Source organism: Euprymna scolopes, chromosome 3, assembly GCF_053919585.1.
Source record: "Euprymna scolopes isolate OS-2025 chromosome 3, ASM5391958v1, whole genome shotgun sequence".
Taxonomy (NCBI): Eukaryota; Metazoa; Mollusca; class Cephalopoda; order Sepiida; family Sepiolidae; genus Euprymna; species Euprymna scolopes.
The window spans coordinates 14,481,912-14,492,213 of record NC_136484.1 but is presented as its reverse complement, the minus strand read 5'-3'; the positions used below and the strand labels follow the sequence as shown (position 1 = coordinate 14,492,213).

The following is a 10,302-nucleotide window of genomic DNA, read 5'->3' as shown; positions in this document are numbered from 1 at the left end:
ATATGTACATATATATGTGTATATATGTATATATATGTGTATATATGTATATATGTATGTGTATATATGTATATATATGTGTATATATGTATATATATGTGTATATATGTGTGTATATATGTATATATATGTGTATATACGTATATATATGTATATATATATGTGTATATGTGTATATACGTATATATATGTACATATTTTTGTGTATATATGTATATATATATGTGTATATATGTATATATATGTACATATATATGTTTATATATGTGTATATATGTATATATATGTACATATATATGTTTATATATGTGTATATATGTATATATATGTACATATATATGTGTATATATGTATATATATGTACATATATATGTTTATATATGTATATATATGTACATATATATGTTTATATATGTATATATATGTACATATATATGTTTATATATGTATATATATGTGTATATATGTATATATCTGTACATATATATGTATATATGTGTATATATGTATATATATGTGTATATATGTGTATGTATCTATATATATGTACATATATATGTGTATATATGTATATATGTATGTACATATATATATATGTGTATATATGTATATATGTATGTACATATATATATATGTGTATATATGTATATATGTATGTACATATATATATGTGTATATATGTATATATGTATGTACATATATATATGTGTATATATGTATATATGTATGTACATATATATATATGTGTATATATGTATATATGTACATATATATATATGTGTGTATATATGTACATATATATGTGTATATATGTACATATATATGTGTATATATGTACATATATATATATAAATATGTGTATATATGTATATATGTATGTACATATATATATGTGTATATATGTATGTACATATATATATGTGTATATATTTATATATGTATGTACATATATATGTGTATATATGTATATATGTATGTACATATATATGTGTATATATGTATATATGTATGTACATATATATATGTGTATATATGTATATATGTATGTACATATATATGTGTATATATGTATATATGTATGTACATATATATATGTGTATATATGTATATATGTATGTACATATTTATATGTGTATATATGTATATATGTATGTACATATATATATGTGTATATATGTATATATGTATGTACATATATATATGTGTATATATGTATATATGTATGTACATGTAGTTATGTGTATATATGTATATATGTATGTACATATATATATATATGTGTATATATGTATATATGTATGTACATATATATATATGTATATATGTGTATAAGTATGTACATATATATATGTATATATGTATATATGTATGTACATATATATATATGTATATATGTATATATGTATGTACATATATATATATATATGTATATATGTATATATGTATGTACATATATATATATGTATATATGTATATATGTATGTACATATATATATATGTATATATGTATATATGTATGTACATATATATATATGTATATATGTATATATGTATGTACATATATATATATATGTATATATGTATGTACATATATATATATGTATATATGTATATATGTATGTACATATATATATATGTATATATGTATATATGTATGTACATGTATATATATGTATATATGTATATATGTATGTACATATATATATGTGTATATATGTATATATGTATGTACATATATATATATATATATATGAATATATGTATATATATATGTACATATATATATGTATATATATGTGTGTATATATGTGTATATATGCATATATATATGCATATATATATGTATATATGAACATTTTGAACATTTTGAACGAGATATGTTTATATATATGTATATATATGTATGTGTATATATGTATATGTAGATAAATGTGTATATATATGTATATAGATATATGCATGTATATGTATATGTTTGTATATGTATGTATATATATGCATATGTATATGTATGTATATATATATACATTTATATATATTTCTATTGCTATATTAAATATATATTTATAGTTCTATATTAATATTTATACATAAATTTTTAATAATTTATATATTAATATTTATATATACATTTATATATATATATTCATATATTAATATTTATATATACATGTATATATATATTTATATATTAATATTTTTATATACATGTATATATATATATTTCTATATTAATATTTGTATATACATTCATATATTCTTATATATTAATATTTATATATCCATTTATATATATTTATATATTAATATTTATATATATATTTATATTAATATTTATATACGCATATATATATTTATGTATTAATATTTATATATACATTTATATATATTACTATTTATAGACACATTTATATATATTTAGGTATTAACATTTATATATACATTTATATATAGTAATATTTATATATACATTTATTTATATTTATATTTGTATATTAATATTTGTATATACATTTATATATATTTATATATTAATATTTATATATACATTTATACATATATTTTTAGTTATATATTAATATTTATATATACATTTATATATTTTTATAGTTATTTAATAATATTTATATATACATTTATATATATTTATATTTACATATTTATATGTTTATATAGATATATATATATTTATGTTTCTATATTAATATTTATATGTATACATATTTATATATATTTATATTTCTATATTTATATTATATATACATTTATATATATTTATATTTATATATTTATATATATGTATATATATTTATATATTTATATTTTTATATACATTTATATATATTTATATTTTATTTTAATAGTTATATACACATGCATATATATTTATATTTATATATTAATATTTGTCTTTACTTTTATATATATTCATATTTATATATTAATATTTGTATATACATTTATATATATGTATATTTATATAATAATAATTACACATACATGTATATATATGTATATTTATATATTAATATTTATATGTACATATATATATAGGTGTATTTATATAATAATATTTGTATATACTTTTATATATATTTATATTTATATATTAATATTTATATACATAAAAAATATTTTTTTTTTGTTTTTGTATATATTTATATATATATGTATATATATCAGTAAGAATACTTGTTAGAGCGTTTTTTTTGCTTAATTAGCTCTTTACACCATATCAGACTACGTTTTCAAACTGCTTTTTTGATCATATGAAAATGTAACTATTTTCGACAAAAAAATTCTATTGTGTTCAACCGTTTTAGTAGTTTAACAAATAGTTATTATCACCTTTTTTGTTCCATCTATATAATTTAGAATATTCTAAATATGTAGATATGAAATATTTTTAAAGATCAATGAAATTTGATGTGATTATGTCGTCTTATGATTGTAATCATTGCGAGCTGAACACCCATCGTTGACCGATTATACAATAGATTTAAATAGGATGTTTTAATTTATGCAACCTGCGTATATATTAGGATATAATTAATTCCTATTGATTATTATAGGAAATTATGTGCCCGGTAGTATAATTCTCCAAATAATAATAAATAGACACATAAAATAAAATAATTTTTTTTTTTTTTTTTTTTTTATTACATTTTCACCCCAAACAAGGCACATTGCCACTTTGGTGTAGGGGGCTACTATCAGGGGAAACATCTACTGGGGTACTATGTAGGGATTAGGGCAGCGAGATGTTGGTTCACGTTGCACTTGAACTTATGCATGTCAGTACAGTTGGGGAAGCAGTGACCCGGAATGGAATTCCAAAGTCTAGCAGTTCTGGGGAAGAAACTACTGGAGTAGAAGGATCTTTTACATCTAGGGATCTCTACAGTGTGGGGGTGGGATTTTGCAGCTTGTCGAGTCTGTCGAGGGTGTTCACGTCGTGGGGGCACAAGTGCTTGCATTTCTTCAGAGCATTCACCATTATAATACTTGTAGAACAGGCAGAGGGATGCAACGTTTCGACGATGGGACAGAGGCTGAAGTTTTGATGCCAGTTTAGGGCCTATCAGATTTGCGACTCTCTTTTGAACCTTGTCAAGGAGCGAGAGACTAGTAACCGATGCACCGGCCCAAATATGACAGCAATACTCCATACATGGGCGAATAGTGGCCTTATAGAGGTACAGGATACTTTCGGGTGTTAAAAGTTTTCTAGCACGGTAGAGAGAGCCCACCTTCCTTGCAGCGGCCCTGGCAATGCCCTCGATGTAACTGTTCCAACTCATGTTTCCAGTGAACGTTAGGCCAAGGAGCTTGAGAGACGTACTCTCAGATAAAGAGTCGTTGGCCATTGCTATAGGTGGTAGAGAAGGTTTCTTGTAATTATTGAATGAAACCAGTTTTGTCTTGGTGGCATTGAACGTGACCATCCATTTTTGTCCCCATTCCACTACTGATTGGAGGTCATCCTCTAGTGTTTCTGCCATTACTTTAGATATATGTTCGTTTGTTTTCCTGTCGTGCCTGCTATAGAGTGTGGTGTCATCAGCATATATCCCCATCTCAGAGGCAATCTTGTCGGGGAGGTCATTTATGAATATCAGGAACAGCAGAGGTCCCAGGATAGATCCCTGGGGCACTCCCGCATTTATATCATATTGTTTAGATGTACGACCGTCGAGGACAACCTGGATTTTTCTCTTATCTAAGAAGGATTTAATTACGTTAAGTATTCTACCAGTGATACCGTAAGATCTAATCTTCCTGAGGAGACCCTCATGCCATACCCTGTCAAAAGCCTTAGATATATCTAGAGCTACCGCTCTTCCCTCTCCCGCTTTGTCCATTGAATGGTATATGCGTTCAGAGATTACAGTGAGGATGTCTGCCGTGGAACGGGCTTGTCTAAATCCATATTGACGATCGGTCAGAAGTTTAGCATCTGTAAGGTGCTGGACTAGAGCATGGTTAATTAAGGTCTCAAATATTTTGGCAAAAAGTGGGAGGAGGCTAATAGGGCGATAATTTACTGGGTCAGTTCTTTCGCCAGAATTCTTGAATACTGGTACTACAGAAGCAGTTTTCCAACAGCTCGGAAAGCAAGATTCATTAAGGCATTTGTTGTAGAGTTTGGAGAGAACTGGAGCTACTTCAGCTGAGCACTTTTTTAATAGCACAGCTGGGATGAGGTCGGGTCCACATGCTTTGGAAGTGTAAATAATAAAAAATAATAATGATAATGTCGTTCATAAAATCCGGTCTGGTTGGTTACAACATTTTGTAAGCTGATATTTCGGCTTGATGATCAATGCTTTGGAAAAATCACTTCTATTTGATGTTTAATGTTAAAATATGCAAAGAAATTATTTATGACGATTCTATTGAGTACCTCTTTTTTTATCGTAAATTGAACTTTTTTATAAGAAAAAAATAAAGTAAAATGGTGACGAAAACCCGTCATTGAACAGGGAATCAGTTTGATATATAGTCCAATGCTTTACACCCGAGCTATATCCCCAGACGTCAATACATTTGTTTTTGTTTTTAAGAATAAATGATTTACTGTAATTTTCCTATGTAATGTAAAATATTGATTGTAAAAATTATTATTTTTTTATCTATAAGAGAATATTATTTTTAATTATTTTTTCGATTTTCTACACTTATCTGATGAATATCTGTACAAAACATATCTAAGAACACTACCAAACATATAAATTATCCGTCGTTTCTAAACTTAAGGTGACTTTTATATAATAGTAGAGATTATTATTTTTATTATTATTATTATCATTATTATTATTATTATTATTATTGTTGTTGTTGTTGTTGTTATCATTGTTATCTTTATTACTAATAATTTATCAAAATAAGTACACGCGACAAAGCACGTGCCCGGCTTCAAATGACTGTCACAAACACGTTTCATGTCGGATGTTTACCGAATCAAATATGTACATCTTTTCATGTGAGCACCAAAAATCTATGCCTAAATTATTTGGAGTTCTTCGCATATTTGATTCGAAATAACAAATAAAAATTAAATTCTGATCACACAACCTTTGTGTCGCATAACGTTTTCGTAACAATTCCGTCATAAAGAAAAAGAAAAAAAAATCAACATCAAACGAATAAGAGTGTTTTGATTAGCATGACAATGGACAAAAATGCGTAGTAAAATGTGTCACGTCATAATTGTGGAACGACAAAAATCTAGGCGAGGACTCCGACATTTTGGGGCAGTTCTACGCATTGTTTTGAATTTGTTTGCCACATGCTACGATATATCAACCTTTTCCTTTCTATAGATCCCACTATGTCACGTACGCATGTATCATGCTTAATTGATAATAACCAGTCTTTCCGGAGAAGCAATTTAATTTCGTGTTCTTTTTTAAATGTTTTTTTTTTAACTATGTCGTTCTCTTACCTTTTTATTATACCTTTTTGACACATAATTTTAAAAGTCAAATTTGAATAATAATATATCTTTTGTACATTGAATTATTAATTAAAACAACTTATTGTAAAGCGTTCGTTAAATTAATCTTATTTAAATCTCTCTAAATTTGTTAGACGCAAATGTCTTCCAAACTTTTCAATCACTTAAGCCATCATCGTTTGGTAAGAATTCTAGGCCAGTTTAAACTAAAACAATTTATTATCAAATTCTATTTATATCTTGTAATTTATTGTTTCATAATCTTTTAAACAAAAATAGTTAAAATAATATATTTTTATTTTGAAGAAATATAAACGTACATTGGTGGATATGATTTCGTAACAAAAATATCAACTTTGTTGTAATCCGTTGCACTATTTCTCTTTTGATTTCAACAAGGAATCAACGTTAAATTAAATAGTAAGTCACGCAAAGGAAGAAACTTAAATTTACAAACAAATGAAAATATCAGTTAACTAGAAATTACTCGATCAATACACAAGTCAGGTTGCAACTTGTCATTCAATGAATTGTTAAGAACTAATGTTTCCCTAGGCATTAAATAACCCCTCAATATGAAGTATAACAAATACTACAGGATTAAACCAAAACATTTGTAAAGAAAGAAACGTCAGTTCATTTCCTTAAATGAGGAATTTTGCATTTATTTATAAGACTTTACCGGAGATGTCATAAAAAACTACGTCACCGTTTCTTTAAATATATTGCAATATATTTACGAAGAAAATGTTTAAATTTTTGAGCATTGAGACTTGTCCTACTTTAGTATTAGGACTGTTATGACTATTTACGCCCAACTTGAGAAATATTTTCTCATAAATATATGCACTATCTGGGCGTAAATATTTGGTAGTTTATACTGTATATTTCATTTCTTTAAATGGCTACTTATACATTTATAAAAGTGAGAATGTGTGTGTGTGTGTGTGTGAGAGAGAGAGAGAGAGAGAGAGAGAGAGAGAGAGAGAGAGGAGAATTCCCAACCTATATACCCCACGAACTTTTGATCAACAGACTTGAAATTTTGTATATATGGTATTCAGACATGTGAAAAACTTTTTAATCGTTTTTCATATGGAAAAAGAGCTGCTAATGGGTCCAAATTGAAAAATTGGTATGTAAGTGTCATTGGATTTTTATCTGTTTGTCAACTGTTTCACGAATGCGCATACGTGAATCGTTCACATGACAGATTTTCTATGGTAAGAATAAGCAGGTTTGGAAACACATTTTAAAGATCATGTCAAGCTGGCCTAATGGTTATCCGACTTGATTCTCTGTTTGTGGGCTTAGGTTTCGTCTCAGCTGGAGTATTTTTATTTACAAGACGTAAACTAGTTAGAAAAAAAACGACACTCGCATGAACGTCTCAGTTTCTGTATGAATTAGAATATCTAAGTTACGCGTATTTTACAACTGGGCAACGCCGGGCGGCCTTCTCGTAATATATAAACAAAGCTCTCGTTCCATTGTATGAAACTGAGACTTTTCTTCGAGTTTAAAAAAATAATCTTAACATGTTAAAAATGGCAATAAGAAAATGAATAATCCTACTTCCACTCTAACGACGAAACTTTGGAATTTCTTTCCGTTTTCCTGCTTACCTGTTTGTACTGATATGCAGAAATTTAAATGTAATGTAACCAAAAATCTCGATGTTCAACTTCTTACAAAGTGTCCATATAGATATCGTCCCAATTAGTAGGCCTTTATAGCATAGTGGCAGTTTTTGGTGTAAATAAGAATAACAAAATAAAATAAAATTATAAATAAATAACATCACATTAATATCGTGTCGTATAATCTCTAATGTAGAATTATTTCTACTGTAAGATTTGAAAAACTCCTAAGCAATCGAAAATTTTGAATAGGATCATCTAATCAAGAATTACAATTTTAAAGCTTACAGTAATTATCAGCTATAATTGCGTGGAAAATCATATATTTTAAGAGTGTTGTTTAATCCGATAATAATAACTCTAAAATGGATACTACTAATAATAATGAGGAAAATATTTAATATTGGATTTACCGTGACAAAAATAAAAAAAAGTAATTTTTTCACATAATACTTTTTTAATAATTACAGCTACATTGATACTCTCGGTCCACAAAAAGCAATGAAAGAAAGCGAAGGGATACAGTCTTTCTACTTTTTTAAAAATTCCAGTGTTCACGAGTAATATAAGAATAAGAGTACATTTAAATAAAGGAGTAGTAAGTCTTCCCTCTTTTGTTCATATATATATATATGATATGTGTGTGTTTATTTACTCACTATGACTTATTTTATTAGAGGAAAGCCCATTGCTTATCAAGGCTAAACAGTCACTTAAGGAAACGGATTAATGAGCGTCAGGTAGTTAGTGTGACAAGACTGTGATGATCGGTAATAGAGAAAACATGGTAGAGTTTAATTATATAAGGGAACAGCTCAATAATAATTTGTTTACATTAGATTTGAAAACAGATATGATAGTTAGCTGGAAAGCAATCCCATAGTATTGTGTTCTGCAGACAGGCAGTTCTAGGAAAGAAACTTTATTCATGGTATTTTCGTTTAATTTTAGGCATGACTAGAGACTAAAGGTTATTGCTGACAATTATTGTAGCTGGAGGAGTATTAAAATCGATGGGAAATCTATTTTAACAACATACATCTATGTGCTCTATCTTACCGACGTAACAGATGTTTATATCTAATTTTGTTATTTAATGTATTAATGTGATAGACACATCGTAAAATCTGTTTCTATTTTATGCATAAGATTTTGTCTGTCCATAAATAAACAAGATAAATAAACAAGTCTCATTTATGAACTGATTTACTCATTGTAAAGACATACACTTAATTAAGTGTTACTGAATCGTAATCTGGCTTATTCTTAACTAGATGCATTCTTAACCCTGATTTGTTAAAAGATACCGCCGAGAAAAACAACCTATCCTGCCTTGACATAGTAGAAAATAGGCTTTGTGGCTTAGTGGGGGATGCCATTTTCTCTTCCCTGCAACGTTGCGAGCCTGTCTTTGTTTTATCGTTACTTCCATGGCAAGTGCTCGTCTGAGCTCCAATCTCTGGTCCTCCCTCGCCAATCTTTCACGAGGAGCAACCGTCTAGCTGAAACCACTTTCAGAAATTTTCCCCACTCTTTATCTGTGCCAAAACCAAAACGTAGATTCCATGAACAAAGCTTTTTTCTTAGAACTGTCCGCCTGTGGAACTCTGTTCCGTCTGCCTGTTTCCCACCTGACTACAACCTGGGTGTCTTCAAGTCCAACATAAACAAATTCCTGATGAACCGCCCACTTAAGTAAGACACTTTATCAAATCTCAACACTAACGTACTGTACACGCAATAACCCTTATCTTCCGGTCCTTGATAAGTGGTGACCACCTTGTAAAAAAAAAAAAGAGCACTTGCAGCCACCACAATAACATATTCATTTTATAATTTGAATTATGTAAGATATATTCCCAGTGTTTTAGAATTTATTTAATATAGGATTTTAAAGATTTGTTTTTCTAAATGAGTTACCAGTCACGAAGACTGAAACCCTCTGTGATAAACGTTAATCAACTCTGAGATTAGAAAACCGTGACATAACCACTAGTTCAAATCAGCTCATTTTCTAAAAACAAGAGTTTTCTTTTCCGTATAAAACATCACTACTTTCTACTGTATGTCACCATCTCGTCCTGCATATCCTTCACCTTTTTTGCGTTAACGACTCGGAAAGCGTATGCTTGGGGCGGCACAGAAATCATATAAGTTTTTGAATTCCAACCTAAAACAAAAAACTGATTTGATTAAAGAAATAAA

At 27.4% G+C, this 10,302-nt stretch overlaps 2 protein-coding genes across 3 annotated transcripts in view; one reads left to right on the top strand and one right to left on the bottom strand.

Moving 5' to 3' along the window:
• LOC145253192 (uncharacterized) overlaps nt 1–10,302 on the top strand; it is a 129,218-nt gene that overhangs the window by 38,591 nt on the left and 80,325 nt on the right. The gene's annotated exons all lie outside the window — the stretch shown is intronic.
• The window catches only part of LOC145253208 (uncharacterized), a 186,412-nt gene that overhangs the window by 113,551 nt on the left and 62,559 nt on the right, over nt 1–10,302 (bottom strand). The window lies entirely within an intron of this gene.